This window comes from Chinchilla lanigera, unplaced genomic scaffold (assembly GCF_000276665.1).
Source record: "Chinchilla lanigera isolate Chin_1 unplaced genomic scaffold, ChiLan1.0 scaffold00129, whole genome shotgun sequence".
NCBI lineage: Eukaryota > Metazoa > Chordata > Mammalia > Rodentia > Chinchillidae > Chinchilla > Chinchilla lanigera.
In genome coordinates, this window is record NW_004955530.1 from 130,468 (window position 1) to 145,262 (window position 14,795).

At 41.4% G+C, this 14,795-nt stretch overlaps 3 non-coding genes across 3 annotated transcripts; all 3 read left to right on the forward strand.

Moving 5' to 3' along the window:
- Positions 1–17: 17 nt before the first annotated feature.
- On the forward strand, positions 18–90 carry Trnat-ugu. Its single transcript has one exon. It is a non-coding gene; the product is annotated as a tRNA-Thr (tRNA).
- Positions 91–3,222: 3,132 nt separating this feature from the next.
- On the forward strand, positions 3,223–3,294 carry Trnap-ugg. The gene has a single exon. It is a non-coding gene; the product is annotated as a tRNA-Pro (tRNA).
- A 247-nt stretch (positions 3,295–3,541) lies between these two features.
- On the forward strand, positions 3,542–3,614 carry Trnav-aac. The gene has a single exon. It is a non-coding gene; the product is annotated as a tRNA-Val (tRNA).
- The last annotated feature ends 11,181 nt before the right edge of the window (positions 3,615–14,795 follow it).

Genomic DNA, 14,795 nt, shown 5'->3' on the forward strand with positions numbered 1-14,795 from the left:
GGGCGCTCAGCACATCTGGCTCCATAGCTCAGGGGTTAGAGCACTGGTCTTGTAAACCAGGGGTCGCGAGTTCAAATCTCGCTGGGGCCTTGTAACTTTTGCTTTTTCCGAAAGTGAGCAAGCGGCCCCTTTTGCCTCGCGCTGTTCTATGGCTTGCCGATCCTTGCTGCGCTTTGGGTGAGCTACTTCAGGGTCTCACTATTGTCCTTTCTCTATTAGACTGGACACCCTTGTCCTTCCGGGGACGGAGACCGTGACACTCGGCACTCCTTCCCCGTGAGGGCTGGCGGGGTGCCCGGCCTGGTCCCGCAGCCTCCGCGTGGTCCCGCCCGCTCCTGTCTAGAACCTGCAGCACACACGCAAGGAAGTGCGGGCGAAGGCCGTGACCGTCGCGCACCAACTGTACCCCGCACACGGTGTGCAGTCTTCCTCCGGGCGCGCTCTCCCTGAGCGACCGCGGCCTAGGCTCCGCCTAGGCGCCGCGCGGGGCTGGGATCCGAGGAGCCGGCCGGAGGCGCAGCGCCGCCCCAGCCTCCCACCGCGGAAGATGACCTTACTGTGGAGCCCAGCTCGCCGGGACGCGCGTTTAGCTGCGTGCCTGTGTGTGTGTGTGTGTGTGTGTGTGTGAGAGAGAGAGAGAGAGAGAGAGACAGAGACAGAGAGACACAGAGGACAGAGAGAGAGACAGAGGGACAGGGACAGGGACAGAGATGAGCGGGCAGGCGGTCCCCAGAAGAGCCGAGCAAGTGAATGGAGCGCAGGCCTTGTATTCTGGCGGGCTCAGGTACGGGCGTGACAGCTGTGCGCAAGAAAGGGAGGCTGAGTACAAAAGTCTCTCAGGGCTGGTCTGTAGAGGCTCCAGGAGGAAGTTTCCAAGGCTCATGTCCCTGTTGGGGTGAGGTTTACAGATTGGAAGGGGTAACTGACCTTAGGCAGACAGGGCACAAGTCCTCAAAAGTTAACCTGCCTAAACCAAAAGTCAGGGCTTAAGTGTATTGACAAATAAAGGGCCCAAATAATTAACTTAAATGAACCATCAGAGTCTAGTGGAATTCGAGGGACAGAGAACAGATCCCTAAACAAATGGGAGAAGCCCTGGAGGAAGTGAAATGCAAACAAAACAGCTTCTGGCCAGACATCAAAGGCCTACCAGGAGCACCCTTGCATTTTGTCAAAGTCACTTATACCAAAAACTGTGTAAAAGGCCAACGGACTTAAACATCTGTGTGGTCTGCCTTATGGGAGTCCTCCTGGACAAGTGCCGAGTTTTTCCTTTTATTCTTTCTAATAAACACGTACTGCTTGCTGTTTTGTGGGCCTCAAACTTCGTTACTCCCAAGCAAAGACGCAGATCCCAGCACAGGAGGAAGCTGGTTACAGTTTCGCTTGGGATGTTCACTGGTGGGAAGAGAGGAAGACTAAGAACCAACCCAGAAGGACACAGTAGGTGGAGAGCTGGACTTTGAAGAGTCAGAAAGGAGGAGGAGAAAGGAGGAGCAAATGCAGAGGTCAGCCAAGAGGGCCTGGGCAAGCTCTGCAAAAGTGGGAACAGGAAAATTACTACGTTTTCCTCAGAGCAGATTAACCACTGTGTCTCCCATAATGTCTTATTTATTTTTCTACATATTTATTTTTCTACTGACACATAATAACTGTACATACTCTTTTTTTTTTCTTTCTTGTGGTATTGGAAATTAAACCCAGGACTGTCATACTTCTTACTTATTTTGAGGTAGGGTCTCCCTAAGTTGCTAAATTGTCCAGGCTGGGCTCAAACTTGCAACCCTTCTTCTGCCTCCCAGAGGGATTACAGGTGAACGCCACTATACCTACTGGCAATAACTACATATACTTATGGGTTACAACGTGATGACTCAGAAATGTGTTGCATTAGTCAGTTATCTACTACTAGAACAAAATACCTGGCTCCACAAGTTAAAGGAGGAAAGGCCTAATTTGGGTCACTAAGCCATAGTCAGTTGGCTCCAAGGTAGAAAAGGCATGGTGGAAGGGCCTGGTGGAGGGGAAGCTGCTCAACCCATGCCAGCCAGGAAGAAGGAGAAGGGAGACGGGGAGAGGAAGAGGGAGCGACTCAGGGACAGGCCTATACCCTTCTAGTCATGTCCCCAGTGACAGGCCTCCTTCAACCAGGCCCACCTCTGAACTGAGACTTTGGGAGGACATTTTAGTTCCAGACCTTAACATACACACATGGTGGTTTTGATTTGCATTTCTCTGATGGTATTTGTTGTTTGTTATTTGCTTTTTTTTTAACTGGAGATTTTCCCACTGAGATGGCTGAGTTTTTTACGTATTCTGGACATTAATCCATTGTCAGATGCAGTTTGAAAATATCTTCCCATTCTGCAGGCTTTCTTTGTTGATGGTTTCCTTTGCTGTGCAGAAGCTTTTCAGTTTGATGTAATCCCATGAGTTTATTTTTGTTTTTGTTTCTTGTGCTTCTGAGGTCGTTGCCCAGGCTGATGTCACGAATCATTTTCCCTGTGCTTTCTTCTAGTAGTTTCACAATTTCAGGCATTACATTTAAGTCTTTAAACCGTTTGGAGTTGATTTTTGTAACCGGTGAAGCGGCCTTAGTTTCATTCTTTTGCAAGCGGCTACAGTTTGCTTCTCACCATTTATTGAAGACTGTCCTTTCCCCAGAGTGTTCTCGGAGCCTTCTGTCGCCATCAGGTAGTTGTAAAAGTGACCCACACAGCTTTGTAACAACCAGACGTGTAGGAAATTTGTGCTGGTGACACAGAAATAAACCGACGGCCCACCTCTGAGTGAATTATTGCGAATTTAATGCCCGCCCAGGGAGCTGAATTACTGTCTTCTAGCACCAAACACTCCCGGGCAATGAAAGCCCCTGGCGACTCCAGATGGAACGAGGCGGAGGCAGAGGCGGCCCCGCGCTGCGCACCAACCTGCTGGTACCTACACTTTCTGAACATTTTGCAAATAAGTATGTGTTGCTTCCTACATTTTCACGAAATTCCATGAAAGACCCTCCATCCCTTCCCCGGACATCCTAGCGGAACGCCCAGGCCCGAGCTCAGCCCCTGGCCGCGCTCTGGGAGGGAGGAGTGCCAGGGGACTCAGGAGCGCCGAGCGCCGGAGGAGTCGCCTTCTGCTTGGAGCTTGCAGGGAGAGATCAACCGCTAGCAGCGATCCGTTTTCCAGTCAGATCAGAGATAGACAGAGGTGAAAGGGGAGGACGGCTCGTTGGTCTAGGGGTATGATTCTCGCTTTGGGTGCGAGAGGTCCCGGGTTCAAATCCCGGACGAGCCCATGCATTTTACTCCTAAATGTTTCCGTTGACTTGATAGTTTTGTCCTAAACAGTGACCGAGGTACCTCGGGGGACTGCAGGGCTAGAATAATCGCGGACAGAGAGTGAAAGAGAGTCGTGTTTCCTGGAAGAGACCAAATGCAGAGCTACAAGAGCTGCAGGGTTGACAGAAACTCCGTTCTCACCCGCAAGGCGCCGTCATCACGCCTCTCAGTGAAATACACTAACTAGCACGCATTACACGTGTGTTTCCGTAGTGTAGTGGTTATCACGTTCGCCTAACACGCGAAAGGTCCCCGGTTCGAAACCGGGCGGAAACAGTGGTTTAACATAACTTTTATTTAGGCTTGGCATTTACTGCAATGAGAGAAAACTGAAGAAGCGCTCTGAACTCGTTAACACCAACCGGCGTCTGGGTATGATGAGACAAGAAGAGAAGGGTCTTCGCTCAAATCATGCCTAAACCTGCAATCCCATTTACTGCTGACGCCGGCGTGCACACCCTGGTGCACTCCGTACTTCTGTCCACCTCCGGCCTAAATGAGGAAGTTTAGAACTACTGCAGTTTTCCCCAAGTCCTAGGTAAAGCCATCCCCATTTAGCTTGGGAATGAGTGAGCCAGTCGCCCTTTCCTTCCATGCAAATTGCTAGAGGCCGGGCGCGGGGCGGACGCTGCAGTCCCTGCACTGGGAGGCCCTGCCATGGAGATCTCTGTCGGAAGCCGGCCTGGGCCGCACCGCGAGCCGGTCTCCGCTGCCTGGGATGCAGCGGGAAGCGCGGGCTGCGCACGCGTTTTCCTGGGGAGCCCAGCCTTGCGCCGCTTGTGGGCTGCACTGTTTTTATAAATTAGAGAAGGAGGAGGAAACCTACACGTCCGCACAGCCGCTCATCTGTTCTAACGGTAACTCTGGTCAGTGGAGCCAACTGTTCTCGAAGTGTCTCTGTAGGGACCGCTGTGATCGCCGTCTCTCAGGCTTCGGCTCTGCTTTGCCTTTGATTCCACCCTTAAAGCATGTTTTCCAGTTTGAGCTATCCAGTCTTGAAAGAATCTTTGTGAAAACACGCTTGACTACACACACCACGAGGATTTTTTTTTTTTTTCCGGAATAGAAAAATCCACTTTTCTCTGGGGATGATGGCGCATGCCGGTAATCTCAGCACTCTGGAGGTTGAGGCAGAAAGATTGCTGCAAATTGGAGACCACCTTGATGTTTAAAGTGAGTTCAAAACCAACCTGAACTACATGGCCAGACTCTGTCTCGGGGAGAAAAAAATCCACCTCTTAAAACATTGCAAAGTCTATGAAAGACTACAGAAAAATCATTTACCCCAAACCCCACGGACTCAGAGATAACCACTAATATTTGGAGATTGAACTCCAGTTTGTTTTGCACTAGTATGTCTATGCACCTACTCCTAGTTATGGTTTTGGTGTAGATACAAAATCGAAATATGACTTTTAAACTTAGATTTTGCATTATCAGATCTTTCCAAGCCTCATTTAAATAGCTGCCCGAAATTCCAGAAAATGAAAAGATGCCAATTTCAACTTCTAGGGTCCTGTCTGGCTTGAAGAAGGAAGGGTAATCAGTACTGCAGCAAATTAACCTGGGATAATGGGACAGCCCCGATTATCCAGATTACTTCCTGTCATGTCGTTCCTTAATGTAGAGACCGTAGTGTGATTCTTTTTATTTTATTTACTCTTAAAAATTTTATTTTTATTAAACATATTTGCAGTAGGGGGTATGTTTCTTTAACTATATATCGCTGTGTGTCTGCTCTTAGCCCCTGTGTGTTTCCTATAACCCTCACTGGTATGCAGAAATGTTCTCAGCTCAGTATTTCATGCTTTCATAACTTGACTCTCCCCTTGATCCAGACCATTTCAGCCCCACAGAGAGATCTCCTTTGTGGATTAGGAAATACCAGTCAGACCACAGTGAATTGTAAGTGACCCAGACCCTGCCATTAGATGGACTTCTTACAGGAAGTAAGAAGGCAGATTAGGACAGAGTCTGGGAATTTTAAACCTTAAGACAGAAACAACCAATGACAAAATCCCAGTCCTGTTTATTTTGAAATTGTTATAAAGTCACAGAAAATTGCAAAGAAATTTCAGGGAGTTCCCATGAGCTCTTCACTTGTCCTCAGTGACGATGTCTTGTGCAGCTAACTATAGTACAATAAACAACCAGGAAATCAACATTAGTACAACCCACAGAGTTTATTCAGATTTCTCCTACTAGGCATACATTCATTTGTGTGTTTATTTGGTTCTTTGTCTAGCAATTTTATCACATCCGTGGCTTCTTAGAATCACAGTTAAGATGGAACTGTTCCATCAGCACAAGCCTCTCTTGTGCTTTTTTCCCCCCCAGTGCTGAGCATGAGCCCAGGGTCTTAAGCATGGTAGGCAAGTGCTTACTCTAGATAGCCCTTCCTGGACCTCATAGCAGTCTGGAGGAGTCCACATTTGTAATCCCAGGGAAAAGTTATTGGAATTCTAATAAGTAATTCCAATCTACCATTTGCAGTGCAATCCATGGCAAGAATAAAAACAATAAGGCATATTTGCAGTTGTGGGGAGCCAAGGAGGTTCTAAGTCCAGCTAGAATGATGGCTAACCAGAAGAAAGGCCTCAATCTAGAGTCAAATCAGGGATTTTATTAATTTGTGAAGAGGGGAGTGGCCTGAAATCACCTCTGCAATATGCACAGAGAGATATGCAGAAAGAGTAATCTGCTTATCGCAGATTGGGGCAGTATCTAGTGTTTTTTGGGTTAGTGCTTCAGTTTTGATGTGTAATTGTCGTGTCCTGAGGTATCATGGCTTCTTTCTTGAAGCTCAGCCTCAGCCAACATGGCTCACTTGGCCACTTGCCCAAGCTCATGAATACTACTTGGGAGCTGTAGGTAGGGCAACACTGACCTGTTACATTGCATCGGCACCTCAGCTAGACCCATTTGCATTGCTTAAAGCCAAATGAGGGAACAGAGACAAATCTTAGCCAGCCTTATACATATCAATACACGGAAATAGGGCCAGGTTTAGCCAAAATGGACAAATTGCTCTTCTTTCAAGGAGAGCATTATGGTAGTCCTCCCTACTCCCCACTACGCTACACCCTAGCCAGGACCACTCTTTTATACTCACACAGTGCTTTCCAGTCTCTTCTGTTCCCCAGTCCCATCCCTGACAATTACCAATCTGTTCTCTGTCTTCATAACTTTGCTACTTTAAGAAGTCAATATAAATAGAATAGTAAAATATGTGGGCCTTGAAAATTGACTTTTCTTTCACTGAGCATAATTCCCTTTGGATTCATGCCAAACATATCAAAATTTTTTTTTTTTTTGGCCAAATACTACTCCACACCTCAAATGTATCAGTTTGTTTAACCATTTGCCTGTGGGAAGCTATGTGGGCTGTTTCAGTTTGGGCTATGACAAACAAAACTGCTATGAATATGTGTGTACAAATTTTTGAGTGAGCAGAATTTTCCATTTCTCTGAAAGAAGTGTTTGAGTGCAATTACTATGTTATACACTAAGTGGATTTTCAGTTATAGAAGAAACTATGTTCCATATTAGCTGTCTCATTTTACATTTTCACCAGCCTTGCATAAAAAATTCATTTTTTTGCATCTTTGCTAGCATTGGTGTTATCACTATTTTTTATTTTAGCTGTTAGAATATGTGTATAGTGTTACCTTCCCTCAGTCTTTTAGTATTTCCTGGATTGCTAGTGGTACTGAACATCTTTTTATGTACTTATTTGTTTCTTTTATTTCCCCTTCCATTAAGTGTCTTTCCTTCTTACTGTGTGTGTGTGTGTGTGTGTGTGTGTGTGTGTGTGTGTTTGGTCCTGAGGCCTGAACCCAAGACCTTCACACTGAGCTGTTCCCTCAGTCTGTTTAAGTGTTTTTATTTTGAGATGGTGTCTCACTAACAGTCTGTATAGCCCAGGCTGGGCTTGAACTCTCAGCTCTCCTACTTCAGCCTCACAAAGGGTTGGGATTACATACATGTGCCATAAGGCTTGGCTAGATTTTTTTTTTAATATGTAAAAAAGAAATAAAATTTTAGCAATTTTAGAAGGCACATTTCAGAAGTATTAAGTACATAATGGTTTGCCAACCATTGTTATTCACTCTTTCACCATCCCCTACTGAAACTACTAATTACCTTCTGTCTCTATGAATCCAATTATTCTAAGATCCTCATAAGTGGAATCATACAATACTTGTTGTTTTGTGTCTAGCTTATTTCACTTAGCATAATGCATTCAAGGTTCATCCACATTTATCAGGTGTGGTGAGCACACTCACTGTCTCAGCTACTGGGGAAGCTAAGACAGGAGAATCACTTGAGGCCAGGACTTGGGGCCAACCTTGGCAAAATAGCAATACTTCCTTTTTTCAAAAAAAAAAAAAGTTGTTTTATTTTTAAAATTAATTAAAAAAACTGGGTGTGGTGGTGCACACCTGTAATCCCAGCACTTGTGATGCTGAGGCAGGAGGATCATTGTGAGTTTGAGGTCAGTCTGAGCTATGTAGTGAGACTTTGTCTCAGAAAAAGTTCATTCATGTCATAATATGTGTCAGAACTTTTTTTCTTTTCTTTTCTTTTCTTTTCTTTTCTTTTCTTTTCTTTTCTTTTCTTTTCTTTTCTTTCTTCCTTTCCTTTCCTTTCCTTTCCTTTCCTTTCCTTTCCTTTCCTTTCCTTTCCTTTCCTTTCCTTTCCTTTCCTTTCTTCTTTCCTTTCTTGAGCCAGTGCCTCATGTTGCCCAGGCTGTCCTCAAACTCACCATCCTCCTGCCTCAGCCTCCCAAGTGCTAGTATGTGCCATCATGCTGTGCTTAATGTTGTTTTAATAGTTCTTTACATACTCCAGCTGCAAGTCCTCATTAAATGTCATTACAAATATTTCCTCTTTTAGTTTTTGACAAAGATTCAAAAGCAATTCAGTGAAGAAAGGATAGTTTTCTCAACAAATACTGCTAAAGCATCTACAGATGAAAAGATGTACATCTCTAGGTAAAAGAATGAACCCCAAGTATGTTATCTCCATAGTGGCTCATGATTTTGGAAGGTGCAGTCCATGACTGTTTGCTTCCCTTCCTTTTGGGTATGTGGTAAGACTGTATATTATGCTGTAAATGCCTGGCAGAGGAAGCCTGTTTCTGTCAGAACCTGAAGCAAAAGAGGAAGAGACCAGAGTTCCACATTAGTTTTCAAGGGCACTCATAATGACTAACTCTCCCACCAGGCCCTCTTCTTCAATCACAGCATGTAGTTAAGATCACAACTACAGCATTAACCAAAACTCAAATATCACCTGAAAAGAGATATCAGACATAAATGTAAAAATTTTAAATTATGAAACTTTTATTTACTTATTTATATTTTTTCATTTTTAAAAGGTTTTATTTTTTAATTTTAAAAATAAAAGAAAGAAAGCATATTAACACACAGACATTTACAGAATATCACAAAAATAATACAAGCAATACATATTTTCAGATAAGATGATAGGAAATTAACAATGGTAGCTGTGTTACATATTGAGATGTTCAAATTGGTTACTCAGACAAACAAATATAGGCATGTAAGATTGATCAAACAATTAAACATTTAGAAAAACAACAGGAGAAAATTTTCAGATACAGCTTAGTGAAGAGTTCAGACAGCAAAAAGAAATAAATTGATAACTTGGACTTCATCACAATAAAAGCATCCCTGGTTCTATTAAAAGTATGAAAAGATACTCATTTGAGGCTAGCCTGGACTGCACAGTGAGTTTAAGGCCATGCTGAACTACACAGTGGGACTCTGTGTGAAAAAATAAAGATAAAAGGCTTGGACAGTCATGGATAGTTCTGCAAAATCAACCATCTTGGCACTTTGGGTACCTAAAGGAGTAACCTGCCTGCCTTCATGTCATAGTTTAAAGGAATGCATCTCTTTCTCCTGTGACATCCTCCTCCATATAAACATTCATGTTCATATACAAGAGCAAGACCGATGTTAGATATGCTGAACATTAGACTGAATGAAATTATATCCTACCTCATGACAGATCAATTCCACAGTAACAAATTGAGAAATGACAAATTGTTTGCAGACATGATTTCACCAGCCTTACTTAGAATAGCTCACACTTGAGAACCATCTAAATGCTCACCATCTTCATATTAGATAAATAAAATCATGTAAAGCCATATTTAGAATAATTATAACAATGATATGGGGTTCATAAACAGTGTGGATGGATATTACAAATTACTGACATTAATTTTGGACTAATATCCAGACACAAAAGAGTCTATATTCTGTTGATTCATACATATGCTTTTAAAGCATGAGCAAAATTAATCTAGTATGACAGAATTTAAAATCTTACTATCACTGCAGGTGCAGATACTGAGTTAGGAATGTGAAGAAATTTTCTGGGTGCCGGAAATATTCCACACCAATTTCAGTGTTCAGTTAGCTATTTGCCTAACATTTGTGCACATCTAAATATCTTTACACAATAGAAATAGGTTTGAGTGAAGAAATATAAATGAGTTCATTAATTGGAAAGGTGTTACATTAAGCCTTACATTGCTGTAGATCAAATTGACACAAATTTATCTGGGTATGGTGGTATATCATGCTTATAATTCCAGCAAAGACTGAGGCACAAAGAATACATATTTGAGTCCCACCTGGGTGGATTAGTGAGACCTTGTATCAAAATAAAATTTACAAAATAAAACAAAAGAAGGAAGAAAAAGAAAGCAAGAAAAAAAGAAAGAAAACGGATGGGGATATAGCTCAGTACAAAGGCCTTGGGTTTAATCCCCCATACCACAAACAAAACAAACAACCCCCCACACACAAATTTAACTGGTTAAAAGAGAACAAATTGAGCCAGGCATAGTGGCACAGGGTTGTAATCCCAGCCCTCTGAGATTGAGGAAGGACAGTGGCAAATGTGAGCCCAGCCTGGGAGATGTAGCAAAACCCTGTCTCAAAATGAGTAGAGCAGGCCAGGAATATAGCTCAGTGGCATAAGCTCCTGCCTGGCAAGTGCAAGGTCCTGAGTTTGATTCCCGGTACCAAAAAAAAAAAAGAAAAGAGCTAGGAATGGAGCCCAGTGACAGAGTATTTGTCTAGTGTGTCTAAATATATAAATATGTGAATTTTATATAAAATAAACATATATAAATTTAAAAACACAAAAAATATTAGATTTTGTTACATTATACTACCAGGATAATCAGACAATTTTTCCTCTTTAGTTTACTAACATGCTGAGTTATATATGTATACATATATATATATATATATATATATTTTTTTTTTTTTCAGTACCTGGAATCAAACTTGCAACCTCTACTTGCCAGGCAGGCGCTTATGCCATTGAGCTATATCCCCAGCTCCATGCTGAATTGTATTGATTGATTTTTCCTTTTGTTTCTTTTTTGTTGTACCAGGAATTGAACCAAGGTCCTTAACAATGAACCACCCACCCAGATACCCTAAACCCCAACATTTTTTTAGAATTCTGAGACAGGGTTTTGCTAAATCTCAAAGTTGCTCAGGCTGAGCTTAAGCTTATAGTCCTCTACCTCAGCCTTCCAGAATTCTGGGATTACAGGAGATTGATTTTTCCTATGTTGAAGCAATATCAATCAGTGGCTAAAATTACATGGGTATTTTATTGGTTTTATTTTTATTGATACCTTCCCTTCCTCCCTGTAAGCACTAGAGGGGCAAGAGAGCTTGTTTGATTTGGCTGTGTGTGTCCCTAGTACCATATGGAGTGCTGCTGTAACCCTGTTTCTGGAGATTCTGGCAGGCAAGCCTCTGCTGTATGCAACATGAGTGCCTCACACAGCCCTCTTCACATTCCCAGATGACTTTCCTGTGGTAAAGCTGTGAGCACTATTCATGTCATGTTTCTCAATCCTCTGAAGAACCAGCAGTCTGAACTTGAAAGATGATCCCACATCTAAGTTTCTTCTTTCTGGCTTAAGTGTTGGAATTCTGCAGGTCATTGGCCTGCACCTCTGTTTTCAGAAGCACTCTCTCGAAAGGAACTTTATCACAATAAAGTAAATAGTACAGGTATCTCATTTTTATCTTTGTAAATCTCTCTTGCTTCCCTCCCTTTCCTCTCATTTTCTTGTGATGAAAATATTTAACATTTACTCTTAGAAAATGTCAAGAAAACAATTCACTGTTATTAACTACACTCACCATGTTGTACCATAGATCTCTCCAATTTATTCTTCCTGTTTAACTGAAATTCTGTAACCTTTAAATAACATTTCATTATAGGCAGCTAAAATAGATAGAAATAATACATAATCAGGGAGGAACTGGGCTCTCAAGGAAGTCACCAAAAAAATAAAGACATCAGAATTGTGGCTGGCAGCACATCTGAAGGCCAGTCTTCAAGGCAAAGATGTAATGACCAAGTCTGCATGCCTCTCTAAGGGACTAACTTATTCCTTTGGTTTGTGACTACATTCTTTGATGTTGTGGGTCCACAAACTGCACATCTGACATCTAGCAGGTTAGGAGTTTTATTTCTCTTTATCAAGTTCTATGACCCTTCACTCCAGCCCCAGTAATTATCGTCATGGTCTCTGCTTCAGTGGGTTTCACTTCTTTTGATTCCACTTATAAATAAGGTCATAAGGTAGTTGTCTCTTTGTCACTGGTTTATCTCACTTTGCATGTCCTCAATTTTTAAAAAAAATTATAAAGAGATTTTTTGTTGGCATATTTTAGATATACATAATGGTAACATTCATCATAGAGAATCTGTGCCTGTACATTATATATCTTGCTTCTTTTTTTCCCATTCCCTGCCCCTCCTCACAAGCTCTTCTTCCTTCCCTACTCACAAAAGCTTTGTTCCTGTTTTTTCCTTCTATTCTTTGCTTTCTTTTCCATCTTTCCTTTCCCTCTCCCCTCTCCCTTGTTCCCCTCATTTGAACATTTTTTCCCATTTTCCAATATCTATTATACATTTTGGTCCTTATTTATACTTTTGGTTTCTCACACCAGAGAAACAATGCAGTATTTACACATGTGTGTGGTAGGAGTATAATCTCATGGTGCATCCATTTAGCTAGAAGTGTCTCAAGCTTATTCGTCCTTATGGCAGACTAGTACTCCATTATATAAAAAAGCCACATCTTTTTCCATACATCAGTTGATGGGCATTTGGGCTGTTCCCAATATTTACCTGTTGCAAACTGTGCTGCCATATACAAGGATGTGCATATATTGCTGTGGAATGATGCTTTTGATTCTTTTGGGAAGATAGCCATTAGAGGAATAGCTGAGTCAAATGGGACCTCTTGGATTTTTTGTTTGTTTGTTTGTTTGTTTGTTTGTAGACAGGGTCTTGCTATGTTGTTCAGGCTGGCTTTAAAGTCACTATGTAGCCCAAGCTGGCTTTGAACTCATGGTGATCCTTCTGCCTCAGCCTCTTGAGTACCAGGATTACACGCAAGTGCAACCCTGCCCTCTAGTTTTAGTTTTTTTGGGAAACTCCACACTGATTTCCACAGTGGTTGTGCCAGTCTACAAATCCACCAATAGTGGAGAAGGGTTCCTTTTATCCTGCACCCCTCCAGCCTTTATTATTGGTTTATTTCTTGATGCTAGCCACTCTTTCTGGAGTGGGATGGATTTTTGGTGTTTTAATTTACATCTCTCAAATGATCAGTGATGTTGACTATCTTTTGTATATTTATCTGGCACATCTACCTATTCATCTAAGAAGTGTGTATTTATTTCAGATGCCCACTTCTGGATTGGGTCTTTAAATTTGGGGGGATCTGATTTTATTGAGTGCTTTATATTTTTAAATATTAGTCCTTTGTCTAAGAAAAAATGGGCAAAAAATTTTTCCCATTCTATAGGTTGTATCTTCACTCTGTTGGTGATTTATTTTGCTATGCCAAGCTTCTTGATTAGATGAGATCCCAGTTGTCGGTTCTTTGCAATATTCCCTGTGCTATCAGGTTTTGTTCATGAAGTATTTCTCTACACCAGTGTCTTCAAGTGTTCTAACTATTCTAACTTTCAGCAGATTTAGTTTTAATACCATTTATTAAAGAGGCTTTCTTTCTTCCAGTAGAGGAGTTTGCCTCCTTAGTTGAAGGTGAGATGGCTGAGCATGTTTGGAGTTACTTTTGGATCTTCTAATCTGTCCCACTGATCCTCAGGTCTGTTTTTTGTCAATATCATTCTGTTTTAATCACAGTAGCTTTGCAATATAATTTCAGGTGAGGGATTGTGATGCTTCCTGCCTTGCCTTTTTTTGCCCAGAATTTCTTTTGCTATTCTAGGTCTCTTCTGGTCCCAAATGAATTTTAGAAATGGTTTCTCTAATTCTCTGAGGTATGTTTTTGTTATTTTGATTAGAATTGCATTAAATATGTGTAACAACTTAGGAAGAATGCCCATTTTCACTACATTGCTTCTTCCTAAAACCAAGAGATATCTTTCCATTTTCTGATATCTTCTTCAATCTCCTTTTTCAGAATACCTTTATTTTCAATGTAGAGGTCTTTTTCTTCCTTTGCTGGACTGATTCTTAGGTATTTCATCTTTTGGATGTTATTTTGAAAGGTATTGATTCTATAATTTCTCTGTCAGTGAGTTTGTTATTTGTGTACAGTAAGGCTATTGAGTTTTGTGGGTTTTTTTTTTTTTTTTTTTGCTATTGAGTTTTGAATGTTGTCTTTGTATCCAGCTATACAACTGAATTTAATTATTAAATCTAGAAGTTGCAGACACAACTATAAAGACATTCAGCCACCTTATCTTTGACAATGGGAACAAACAGTACACTGGAAGAAAAACAGCCTCTTTAATAAATGGTGCTGGGAAAATGGCTCTCTACATGTCAAAGACTAAAACTAGACACATGTCTATCATCTTGCAGTAAACTAAAGTCGAAGTGGATCAAAGATCTAAATATTAAAACAGAAATACTAAGTGTACTGAAGAGAAAGTAGGTAAAAATATTGAAGATATATGGGTAGGCAGAGACTTCATGAACAAAACCCAAACAGCGTAAGAAACATTTCAAAGAATCAACAATTACAATCTTATCTTATTAAAAAGCTTTTGCACAACAAAAGAAATCACCAACAGAGTGAAAAGCCACAGAGTGGGAAAAATTTTAGCCAATTGTCCCTCAGACAAAGGAATTCTATCTAGAACATATAAAGAATTGAAAAATATCAGAGCCCCAAAATTCAAAGACCTAGTCCTAAAATGGGCATCTGAGATGAACACACAGTTTTCAGATGAAGAAATAAAAATAGCAAAAAATATATGAAAAAATGTACATCACTGGTCATTCAAGAAGTGCAAATTTAACCAACACTGAGATTCCATCTCATCACAGTAAGAATGGCTATCATTAAGAAATTACTGAGTAACAAGTGCTGGAGAGGCTGAGGGAAAAAGACACATTTTTTCACTG